The sequence below is a fragment of the Cricetulus griseus genome, chromosome 6 (assembly GCF_003668045.3).
Source record: "Cricetulus griseus strain 17A/GY chromosome 6, alternate assembly CriGri-PICRH-1.0, whole genome shotgun sequence".
NCBI classification, from domain to species: Eukaryota; Metazoa; Chordata; class Mammalia; order Rodentia; family Cricetidae; genus Cricetulus; species Cricetulus griseus.
In genome coordinates, this window is record NC_048599.1 from 92,544,070 (window position 1) to 92,557,311 (window position 13,242).

General features: G+C 38.9%; 1 long non-coding RNA gene across 2 annotated transcripts; it reads left to right on the forward strand.

Moving 5' to 3' along the window:
• Positions 1-248: 248 nt before the first annotated feature.
• Positions 249-3,490, forward strand: LOC118239082. 2 transcript variants are annotated; one of them, XR_004770565.1, is made up of 3 exons: positions 249-432; positions 2,673-2,878; positions 3,476-3,490. It is a non-coding gene; the product is annotated as an uncharacterized LOC118239082 (long non-coding RNA). The 2 variants fall into 2 exon arrangements; XR_004770566.1 differs by lacking the exon at positions 3,476-3,490 and adding an exon at positions 3,459-3,473.
• Positions 3,491-13,242: the final 9,752 nt, after the last annotated feature.

Here is a 13,242-nt window from a genome sequence, read left to right on the forward strand (position 1 = left end):
CAAGCGCACAGCAATGACGTAGAGAGCATAGCAACCACCCTGGGAGGGCCTATGGGCCATAACAACCAGTTGACCAATCAACACAGGGCAAGCCCTCCAAGCCTGGAAGCACACCAATCCTGAGCCTGTGCGTACCCCTAGACACTCCCCTTACGCTGCCCTATAAGATCTTTGGGGAGACCTTAGGAGCCGTCTTTTCTAGCCGTCAACCATGGCGGGTGGGTGAAAGACCCGAGCTAACATGGGGTTAGTTCGTTAAATTACAATAAAGCCTCGTGCAGTTTGCAGCAAGCTCTCGAATCCGCCTGGTGATTGGGGTGACCGCGAACCTGGCCTGAGACCCCGGATACTTGAGTTTTCGGGGGTCTAACATTTTGGGGGCTCGTCCGCGATTTGTGACCACCCTTCACCTGAGTGGATTCGATCTTGGAGGTAAGGTGATTAGAGCTCGCAATTTATATATGTTCAATGTTCTATGTTTCTTGTTTTGTCTCTTGCTGTGTTGTTGGTTTGGTGCCATGATTTGTATTTGATCTGCGCAGAATTTGTATTTGTAATTCGGACTTCTGGGGAAGACCCTGAAGTCCTGCCCTGGATGAAAGTCCGAGGGTTGCTTGATTTGATCTGCGCAGAATTTGTAATTTGTATTTGATCTGCGCAGAATTTGTAATTGAACCATAGGGTAAGCAGACTTGCGAGAACCTTGGTTCCACCCTGGATGAAAGTCCAAGGTTTGGTTGTAATTTTGGTTTGGGGCACCATTTCTTTGCCGCGGTTTGTCCTGTCTAATGTTTGTGCTGTCTAATGTGCTGTCATTTGTGTTATGTGTTTCTTAAGCATCTCTTTCTGTCCCTGCTCTCCCTATGCACGTGGCATGCATGGGTCAGGGGGTCAGGGGTCTTTTCTTGATTCTCTGAGCACGTGGCGCCACCTCAACTGTGATCGGCAGATGCGCCCTGTGGACAGACTGCCACTCTGAGGACACCCAGGACCCAGGAGGTATGGACTCGGGCCAAGGACACTTGGACCCGCCTCAGTTAGCCGCCGAGTTCTGCCGCCGTCTTCCCGGCGCCATTGCCTTATGAGCAGCGTGGGCGGATTGGGTTGGCGTCTGTTCTTTCCTGTCTATTCTGTGTTATCATCATTGGTTTTCAATTCAGGATCCACCACGCCACCCCCTTTCTATCCCCACCTGCGGGTCTGAGGCATGCCCAGTAGGACTGTTTCTGCCCCAGCTGCCGTTATGGCTGTTTCCCTGCTCTGGGGGAATATGGCTACAAGGCCGCCATCTGCTACCCGTCTTTCTGTGCTCTACACACATGGTATGCAGGGGGGCCGCAGGAGTCTTTTTCCCACCCCAGGTCTCTCTGCCTTGAGCACATGGAGCTTGAGCGTATAAACTTATCTGGCCTGATCCGGACATCTAAATGGCCTTAAAGTTATTAAGAACTATAAAAGGGACTTTGACAAAATTTTTATGTTAACTAAAAAAAAAAATGTAAAAGACTTAAGTAATAAAGAAAAAAAAATTGTCTAAAAATGTCTAAGAAAGTCAAAAAAATAAAATAAAAGGTTAAAGAGAGTTAAAGCAAATGGTAAAAGTTATAGAGGGTTAAAATAAATTATAGAAGGTCAGAGAAAAGTTGTCGAAGGTCAGAGAAAAGGTTGTTACAAATTAAAAAAAATGTAAACTGTGCTATGGTTTCTCATGTCTACAAATAAATTTTAAAAATGGTAATATAAGTTAAAATTTTAACCATATTAAGCTGATTTTGTTTTTAAAAAGTCCTGTTTATTTCTCAAGTAAATTATGTATACTTGTTTTAAAAATGTTCTATTTCCTGGTATAAACTTAAGCATGTTAAGCAAAGCAAGTTACGGCCATTTTGTAACTGGTCACATGACTTGACTGGTCGCCATTTTGCTAAAGTTAAAAAAATACTTAAACCGCCATCTTGACTAAAGGTGACCACATGGAAATTAGAGGTACCATCTTAGAAACAAGTTTTCAGTTAAGATTTAAAATGTTAATGCTTCTATATATTACAGAAAGACCTTAAGGGAATTTAAATTTCTTTTTAAAACCAGTTTTCAAATGTTTGTTTTTATTAATGTTTGTACTTAAAGAGCTTCAATTTAGAATTATTTCTAAGCAAAGCCTGACAATGTAAAGTTCTTGTTTTATAAAAGATGCTAATCTGTTACAGTTTGTGTTTTCAGAAGTTAAGTTTAGGATGTTGATAGCACACACCTTTAAGCTCAGGGTGTAGGTGGCACACGCCTTTAAGTTTAAGACATTGGTGGCACACGCCTTTAATCCCAGCATTCAGGAGTAAGGCAGATGGATCTTTATGAGTTCAAGGCCTGCCTGGTCCGGCATATCAAATTCCAGGACAGGCTCCAAAGTCACAGAAAAACCCTGCCTCAGAAAGAAGTTAAGCTACTGTTTAAGGAATATAAGGTAGCTCTATACAGTTTTAAGTTCAGCTGTGCTGTTTCAAACATTTTACTAAGTTAAAACCAGTTACAGTCAGACTAAAAAATTAATTACAAAAAGAAGACTTTACCTAGCCACCTGTGTGCTTCTTGTATGCTTAAGGCAAGTAATTAAAACAGACCTCTAATGCTTCAGAGATCTTCAGAATATGGCATTTAAATTGTTATCTTTAAAGTTTATAATGTCAGACAGACTGCCAGATCCTGACAGTGACCCAAAGTCTCCAAAGAAGATTACGAGGCACCTCAGTTCCTGCACCTGGACCAGTGAGCGAGATGCTCAGATGTGAAACCTGCCGCCTGCCAGAACCTAGCCGAGACTGTGGACAAAGCTGCTGGACACTGGAAAATTGATTGTACCCCTTTGCCTAGACAAAACAAGGTCAGTCTTTTCCATGTCCCTCTTCCACAGAGAGGAAAAAAACTCTCACAGTATAGGCCTGGCGAAGATTGCTGTTCTTTGAGACACCTGCCTCCAGCGGTAATGGAGAAACTTGGGTTTGGCTAACTGTATATGGACTTGCTTCTGACTGGCTTCTGTCACTTTTTAGTAGATTCGGACAAAATATACCCTTCTCAGATCTCTGAAATATTAGTGGTTGTCAGCTTGACAGCATCAGTCAGTCAGATCCACTATAGACTAGTCAGTATGTTAGCTGATAAAATAGTAACTATCTACTGTTCAGGCACGAGCTCAAAGTTTTTAAGTTTATTTTGGTTGTCATCTAAGTACAAACTTAAAGGGCTTTTCATCAGGCCAAAGGCACCTCTGTCCAATCCATACCTGGCTCTCTGGACAGAAGAAAAATGTACATGCTTATAGCCCAAATCTGCAGTTTTTGCTAGGACTCAAAGTTATAAATATGTTCTTGCTGTTTAAACAGATATCTGCTTTTTCTACACTGTGGGCTTCAGTAAATAAGCTTTAACCTCTGTTCCTAGTTTAAACATGTCTTAAACAGGTTTCTGCTTCTGGCAGACATCTGAATATCAGTTGCTGACTACAGACTGTTCTAAGACTGCGAGCCCTGGACTTGCTGTGGATGTGAACCAGTTCAGCTGATATGGACACCCCCTGTCTCTACAACAGTGTCTGCTAACCAGAAGCCCCTGATGAATTCCCCATTGCCTAAATTCCTTTTTGCTTTTGACTAGCATTTCAACCTTCTGGGGTCCCTAACTTCGTCCCAATGTCAGCAGGAAGCAGTTTAGAAAGAAATTTCGCCGCCCATTTTCCCTGGTTAAAATGCTAAGTCAAAAGGAACTCCCTTACATGGGGATGCCAATATCTGTCACTCCCTGATGGGGATGCTAGAGAGACAGCAATTCCATGATTGGAATTTCCAGAAAAGAAAATGGGGGAATGAAGGAACCGGCTTCCCTTTTGGCAGCCATAATGGTTAAACATGTGCCTTTATGACCTTGTCCTAAAAACCAGAAAGTCAGATGCCTGTCTCGTGACAAGGAACCAATCAGAAGTTAGCTGGTGGCGCTATGCTTTATGGCTCTGGGTGTGCTTTACGGACAAGCGCACGACAATGACGTAGAGAGCATAGCAACCACCCTGGGAGGGCCTATGGGCCATAACAACCAGTTGACCAATCAACACAGGGCAAGCCCTCCAAGCCTGGAAGCACACCAATCCTGAGCCTGTGCGTACCCCTAGACACTCCCCTTACGCTGCCCTATAAGATCTTTGGGGAGACCTTAGGAGCCGTCTTTTCTAGCCGTCAGCCATGGCGGGTGGGTGAAAGACCCGAGCTAACATGGGGTTAGTTCGTTAAATTACAATAAAGCCTCGTGCAGTTTGCAGCAAGCTCTCGAATCCGCCTGGTGATTGGGGTGACCGCGAACCTGGCCTGAGACCCCGGATACTTGAGTTTTCGGGGGTCTAACAATGTAGAATGTATTTACTTGAATAATCTTTTCCTTAAATATTTTAAATCCTTCATCTTTTAATTCCTTTTAAAGGAGTTGTATCAACCTTCTGGTTCTCTTATTAGTTTGTTAATTAAGATTTTGATGATTTTAATTCTGAAGAAATTAAATATATGATAAATGGCAAACTGAGAAACCAAAAGGAAATCAAAAGATAATATAACCAAAAGATTTTATGCAAAAGAAAAAAATATTAATTACTAGATAACAGTTAAATTAGCAAAATAAATCATAATGTTTTTAAAAGCAAAGTTTTAAAAGGAAAATATTTAATGATAATTGCTATTATACTTGTGTGGGTTTTTTATGTCACTGTGAGTATTTTCTTTTCTAAAGTTTCTGAATCTTCTATTATAAGAATCTACTTATATAATCAGGAAACTTTTAAAAATGGCCCTTGGGATATAATAGAACATTTACTTTGAAAAATTTTCCCCAGAGATACATATCTTTAAAGCTATGTGAAAAGTAAGCAGTTTACAGGACTCACAGTGTGTCCTCCTGCTATGATTGGTACTGATCAGACATCTATTGATGCTTTATTGCCATGAAGGACAACTTGGAAATCTCAGAGAAGAACAAAAGTTATTGCTGTGTAGTTTGTTGTCTGATATGATAGGCAGCTTTAATATATCAATAACTATATTTCATTCCATCTTATGGCTGGCTAATTTTGTTTGTGACTTTACTGATCTCATTTTACAGACTAAGAAATTGAAGCTTAGGAATTTGCACTAGGGCCAAATATTTTGAAAGATCAAGTATATGCTAATCTCCTATAATTTTCCATATATTTGCTTTTGAATAAAACCAAAAGGCTTGTTTTCATTGATCTTTCATGACTTACATGAATTCTAAGTCATTTGCCTTATCATTAAGTCTCTCAAGAAATATACCCTGTCCTCTAAAATTCCACAAAACACAAATGACCCAATTGCACCTGACCTCAAAAGCATGGATGCTTCCTAACAGCAGGCTATAAGAGACCTACTGCTGTTCTCAGAGGAGGCCTACTTAATTCAGAACATTGCCAGTTAAAATGATGGCAAAAAGTGAACAAACATTAGGACTACTGAGTGTCCCTCTGAAAACATGGCTGAATTTGGCACTAACAATGAGCTGACTGACTAGTAGGAGGCTATAAGATGGAGTTGTCTAAGGCAGACACAGAAAGACAAATATTGCAAGGTTTTTCTTATATATAGGATCTAGATTTTTTTTTTTTTTTTTTTGTGTGTGTGTGTGTGTGTGTGTGTTATAGTTTTGGCATCTTGACTCTAACACATCAAGTCTGTTTGGTGTTTTTATATGATTGGATACCCATTTGTTTCTCCAGGTTTGTTAAACTTCACCTATAATTTTATTGAATACATTTTAGATTTCCTTTGTTTTAATTTCTACATTTTCTTCTACCTAGTGGTGTCTTGGGTTTATCCTTCTGAACATATTCCAGAGTTCTTGGGAGTTATGCTATGTAATTTATTTTTCTTCATTGATTCCTGAATATAGTATTACTTTGGTCTAGTGTTCTTTCTTTGACATTCTTTCTTCTACTTGATCTTGTATGTTCATAATGTTTTAAAATAACTTTCATTTTCAAGATTTCTAGCTGATGCTTATTCAGAATCTTAATTCCCCTTTTGAATTTACTTCCTCCCTTTTTGAATTTTTCTATCCATATTTTAATTGTTGCAATTATTCTCATTCACTTATCTATATCCTAAATTATTTTGTTATTTTGTTTATCTCTTGTTTGAGTCTTCTATAAAGGTCATCTACTTCTTTTAGAAAGAGGAATCTAAAATAGTTTCTGACAACTCAGTTATTTCACTATCTTTGGTTTCAGATGTGAACTCTTTGTAAGCTTTCAGAAGTATCACAGTGTCTTGTTTTCTTGATGTTTTTATTGTGTTTTATGCAAGAACAGAATGCAATATGGAAATCATTATGATTTAACTTACTGAAGAGCACTAGGACTAGTAGCCTTCTTCTCATATGCAGTGTCAGCTGCAAAAGACAGTTTAGGAGATTGAGGAACCTTATTCACTTTTGTAGGAAATAAATATTGACTAATAACATCACTTTTTATTCTACTTTACTTCATTGGTTTATGCATTTTTAAATTTCTCTTTTATGTTTAAATATTTAAGTGCATTGTTTCAGCTCTTGTGTTAGGTTTTTATGACTCTCTTTTCTTTGTTTGTTTTGATGAGGCAATAATGTTTTTTGTCTTCTCAGACTTCTAGCTTACATACCTTGTACTAATTCCTAATTCATGCTCTCGTTATCCTTTCCTCATACCTGTGTTCTTGTACAGGAATTTTTTTTAGGAGTTCCAAAGTCCTCACTATGGAATGCCCCCTGTAGAAGCTCCTCATCTCCATCCACCACAACAAATCCACCTCTTGCATCCTTCTCTCCTTCTCTCTGGTGTATTGGGTAATCAACTTTTCCACAGGCAATTTTCAATGCCCAGGTTTCTGAGAGTTATTTGCTTCCATGTCTGGTGACTCTCATCCCATCAATAGCCAGGTTGCTTTCTGGTAAATGTATCACAGATCTTGCTTTAATATATTGTGTTTGTAAGACTTTTTCAGGTTCTGCTTACTTTTTATATTTATATTGTTGTCAATGTCACTTGTCTGGTCAATGGTATGATGGGGTGTTTGATGTTTGACAGATGCAATAGTGTAGAATTTTCCTGGCTGAGTGTTTTGGCAGCAGATTTTCAGGAATGGTAATTCTAGACAAGTATCTTGCAAATGTCTATTTTAAGGTCCTCAGTTTAAAATATTGCTTTGTAGAGATTGTTTCTAGAATCAATTTTATGTTTTTCTTGCAACCCCAGAATAGGGGCAGAGGTTATTGTACATGGTCAACTGAATGTTGGGACTCAGAAGTCACTCAATAAGGCATCTGCAACTTTTATTTTCTGTTTAAGAAAAACAAAACAATGACTTTTCCCATGATGAAAGATGGGTTACTATATACTGTCCTTTTAAATTTCTAATAATGCAAGATGTAGAATAAAATATATAAATTAAAATTCAAATGAGTGTTAATAATTTTAAGGAAAATAATTAATACTTCACTTTTCCATTGTTATTGCATATGTTTTATATATTTCCTCTCCAAAACAGTAATTGCAATGCAACCAAATCTTATGAAAATTGGCATTATAAAAATAGTACATGAAATTTGAGATATTATATATAGTTTAAGTACAGACACCTCTATTACCTCAAGCCAATTACATCCACAGAATTGCAATTATAGAAAATAATAGATAATGATACATGCTATGACAAATAGTCAAATACTTTTCCAGTCATATATATCACATATGAGTAAAATCACAGATTTTTCTTAATCTATATCAAATCATAAATTCCTTTCCTCAGTACTCTTTCCCAATGAACACAAATCATCATGATGATTTCTCAATTAACTGTAATGAATGGTATGCCCTCCTGTGGTACATTGCCGAGGAACACCAGATGAATATTAACTATGATGCTGATTAAAAAGTTTCAAGAGTAGAAGCAGGTTTGTCAGTTTGTCAGCTTAGTAGCATAACAACCTTTCCTATGCCAAGCCAAATCAAATAATGCAATTTAGCAACAAATGCTGTACAGATCCCCAAACTGTCAAGCCTGTGTGTTAAGCTAATGAAAGAAAACCCCGTGAATGCTGATCTTGATAAGCTGCAGTGAAGAAATGCCAAGAAAAACCATTGCTCCAATTATTCTGTTTATGACAAGTCAATTATTAGAAGAGAGATAATAATAATATAGCTTATAAAACTAAGGTAATGAGATGGAGATACTGGGAATGATTCTAGACCACATTTTGAATATAAATGTATGCTTTTGGGGACAGAAAAGCAAAGTTTTATTAATAAGTACAGAGATATTTGAAGGCATGTTAGCCCTCAATTACTAATGATGGACATGGGTACCTTTTGTTATCAAAGGATGTATTAGTCAGAACCATTTACTTCACTACATAGCAGAAATGGCAAGCAGTAGTCATGTTACCTCATCAAGGAAGTCTCAGCCGATCCATATACCACATGAGTACTACAAGTAGTGGCTATTTTCTAAATGCACAAGTGATTTCCACAGAGATTTGCATTTAAGTGACGGGATGTTATAAGATCATAGATGGTATAAACTTTCTATTATAAAATCTTAGTTGTGCTGTGTTTCATACATGGAAACTAAACTTTAGAAATTATTGTCATTTTTACAATGTTTACCAAGCATATTTATTAATAAATATTTTTCTAATGTAGAATTTAAATATCCATTGATCCATTGTTCCTAAATCTATGGCTCCTGAAAAAGAAAAGAGTCTTGGTAAAATTTAAAAGGAGTTTCATTTTCAGAGTCTCTCAATTGCTTTTATTCTATTTTAAGGACTTTGGGGACTAATTGTTGTACTAAATAACCCTATTTCTGAAAGACTGAAAACATCAGTTCTCCTTTAACATCTGTTTTATTGACTTCTCTGGCTGTAGATGTCACGGTTCTCCAAAAGTCAATCTCTTACTTCCTTTTCCTGTTTGCTTCCCCCATTTTTCCCACAGTATATTTTCAATAATTTCCTAACAATAATTATATTGTTCACAAATCTCTGAATCCCAGTACTTTATTCCCCTGTCACCTGTCTGCTAGTTTATCACAGAAAAAATCTTTACAGTGAAATTATTTATGTTTCAAAGATTTATGCATTATTCAAAGGGCTGTCTCTAGAGGTTGGGAGGCATATTGGTAGTCAAGGTCACTTGCTGCCAATCCTGATGAGGTATGCTTGTTCCCAGCACCATAATAGAAGAGAACTGATTTTCAGAAATTATCCTCTGACATCAGCATGTGTGTCAAGATACATGTACACACCCCCACACACTCGTATATACTCATGTACATACACTGACACACTAAACAAAGCAAGTAATGAAACAGAGCCCTTTCTTAATGAACATATATCTAGCTATGACAAATTTTCTCATACTTTCCATTTAAAAATATGCCTCACTCCATTTTGTCTGTGGTCCAATACATAGATTCCATTTTTAGAATTTTCTATTATAGCATTCTCTTTTATATTTCTCATAAGATATTAACAGATCTTTACCATTAAAATAACTAATAATATATAAATTCAAGATTGTAAGTTCTGATTCCTTACTGCAGAATTCTCAATTTTTATGGATGCAATATTTTGAAAATATCATATGAAGAAATTTAAAATTATTTTTATTTTTATTTATTTTTGCAAAAGTATCTTTCGACGATGTAAAAACTTTGGTTCATTTGTTCATCTATGTATCTCATATTTTATGTTGTACTGTTTTTCAAATAAAGGTTATTTCTCTGTTTTCCTATACAAATGAGTGTTGTTAAACTGAATTTGGAGTATTCATGGTAATAGTGGAACAAAAGACATATTTTCCTCAGAAGCTAATAAGGGTGGTAAGGTTCAAACTGGGTTTTATGGATGTTTGTAGAAAATGTCTCTTTGGTAGTCCACAAAGAAACCACTTTTAGTCCCATGTAATTAAATTACTTTGAAAATAATTCTTAAACAGTGGGTACTGAGCAAGGGTTAGTGTTATAGGCTCAGTTTAGCCCAAACTCTTCTCTCTCTAAATTGCTTGTATACTATACTGACAAATTTGTGTGACTACACATAGGCTATAAAATCATCTCTACAACCTTAGTTATTTAATAGCTTACCTGTTATTTCTGTTAACTATTGGCCTAAGAAAACAGTGACTCATTGTTAGGCTATATTTTGTATAACAAAGAGTAAAGTTAGCAGTGTTTTTCCAAGTGGAGACTGGGCTAACCCACTTTTTCTATGTGCTTATCTAATGCTTCCTTCTTTGGGTATTGTTAGACCCCCCGAAAACTCAAGTATCCGGGGTCCCAGGCCACGTTCTTGGTCACCTCAATCACCAGGCAGATTCGAGAGCTTGCTGCAAATTGCACGAGGCTTTACTGTAATTTAACGAGCTAATCCCATGCTAGCTCGGGTCTTTCACCCACCCGCCATGGTGGATGGCTAGAAAAGCTCCTAGGGGCTCCCGAAAGATCTTATAGGGCAGCGTAAGGGGAGTGTCTAGGGGTATGCACAGGCTCATGATTGGTGTGCCTCCAGGCTTGGAGGGCTTGGCCTGTGTTGATTGGTCAACTGGTTGTTATGGCCCATAGGCCCTCCCAGGATGGTTGCTATGCTCTCTACGTCATTGCTGTGCGCTTATCCATAAAGTACACCCAGGGTCGTAAAGCATAGTGCCACCAGCTAACTTCTGATTGGCTCCTTGTCACGAGACAGGCATCTGACTTTCTAGTGTATGGGACAAGGTCATAGAAGCATGTGTTCGGCTGTTATGGCTGCCAAAAGGGAAGCTGGTTCCTTCATTCCCCCATTTTCTTTTTTTGGAAATTCCATCATGGAATTGCTGTCTCTCTAGCAATCCCCATCAGGGAGTGATAGATATTGGCATCCCCATGCAAAGGAGTTCCTTTTGACTTAGCATTTTAACCAGTGAAAATGGACGGCGAAATTCTTTTCCAAATTGCTTCCTGCTGACTTTGGGACAAAGTTAGGGACCCCAAAAGGTTGAAATGCTAGTCAAAAGCAAAATTTAGGCAATGGGGAATCCATCAGGAGCTTCTGGTTAGCAGACACTGTTGCAGAGACAGGGGTGTCCATATCAGCTGGACTGGTTCACATCCACAGCAAGTCCAGGGCTCGAAGTCTACTTAGAACAGCCTGTAGTCAGCAACTGATACTCAGATGTCTGCCAGAAGCAGAAACCTGTTTAAGACATGTTTAAACTGGGAACAGAGGTTAAAACTTATTTACTGAAGCCCAAAGTGCAGAAAAAGCAGATATTTGGATATCTGTTTAAACAGCAGGAACATATTTATAACTGAGTCCTAGCAAAAACTACAGATTTGGGCTATAAGCATGTACATTTTTCTTCTGTCCAGAGAGCCAGGTATGGATTGGACAGAGGTGCCTTTGGCCTGATGAAAAGCCCTTTAAGTTTGTACTTAGATGACAACCAAAATAAACTTAAAAACCTTGAGCTTGTGCCTGAACAGTAGATAGACACTATTTTATCAGCTAACATACTGACTAGTCTATAGTGGATCTGACTCCCTGATGCTGTCAAGCTGACAACCAGTAATATTTCAGAGATCTGAGAAGGGTATATTTTATCCAAATCTACTAAAAAGTGACAGAAGCCAGTTAGAAGCCAGTCAATATACAGTTAGCCATACCCAAGTTTCTCCATTACCGCTGGAGGCAGCTGTCTCAAAGAACAGCAATCTTCGCCAGGCCTATACTGTGAGAGTTTTTTTTCCTCTCTGTGGAAGAGGGACATGGAAAAGACTGGCCTTGTTTTGTCTAGGCAAAGGGGGTGCAATCAATTTTCCAGTGTCCAGCAGCTTTGTCCAGTCTCGGCTAGGTCCTGGCAGGCGGCAAGTATCACATCTGAGCATCTCGCTCACTGGCCCAGGTGCAGGAACTGGGGTGCCTCTTAATCTTCTTTGGAGACTTTGGATCACTGTCAGGATCTGACAGTCTGTCTGACATTATAAACTTTAAAGGTAACAATTTAAATGCCATATTATGAAGATCGCTGAAGCATTAGACGTCTGTTTGTTTTAGTTACTTGCCTTTAACACATATTAAGCACACAGGTGGCTAGGTAATGTCTTATTTCTGTAATTAATTTTTAGTCTGACTGTAACTGGTTTTTAACTTACTAAATTTTTTGGAACTTAGCACAGCTGAACTTAAAACTGTATAGAGCTGATTCCGCCGCCGCCGACTGACCTGGAACTAGGTGAGTGAGTTTCTGCCTGCTCCCGACCCCAGGCCAGAACAGCATACACCTTGCCCACCCCCATCCCCCACCCCCGACTGTGCCTGCGGGCTTGGGCCAGACATGCCCAGGCAGGGAGGAGCTCCCTGCACCCCGAACCTGCTAGCACCCCATTCTTCCATTCTGCCGCCAACCGACCTGGAACCTGACCTGGAACTAGGTGAGTGAGTTTCTGCCTGCTCCAGACCCCAGGCCAGAACAGTATACACCCTGCTCACCCCCATCCCCCCATCCCCCCATCCCCGCCTGTGCCTGTGGCCTTGGGCCAGACATGCCCAGGCAGGGAGGAGCTCCCTGCGCCCTGAATCTGCTAGCACCCCACTCTTCCATTCCGCCGAATGACTGAGGAACTAGGAACTAGTGAGGAGACTACCAGGGGCATCAAGATCAACCAGAGTTGTGGACATTGAATTCGTGGCCCCCACAAACCACTGGGTCACAAGAGGAGATAGAGAGAACCCACCTGCACCCACTAAAAGAAGATATGGGGAGAAGCAGAATAAGATTTCACTCAACAACAGAAAGACCAATATGACACCACCAGAATCTAGGGACTCCACTCCAGCAAGATCTGAAAAGCCCAACACAGAGCATGAAGATGAGATGGACCTCAAAAATTATCTCAGCAAGTTGATAGAGACCTTTAAAGAGGAAACAAGAAAATCCCTTAAAGAAATAGAAGAAAAAGCAAACAAAAAATTAAATGAATTGGAGGAAAAGACAAACCAAAAATTCAAGAAATAAATAAATCTCTTAAAGAATCTAAAGAAAGCCAAGAAAAAACAACCAAGCAAGTGAAGGAAGCTCTTGAAATAGTTCAAAGCAAGAAAGCTGAAATACACACAATAAAGAAAACACAGATTGAGACCTTGTTGGAAATGGAAAGTTTGGATAAATGATCAGGA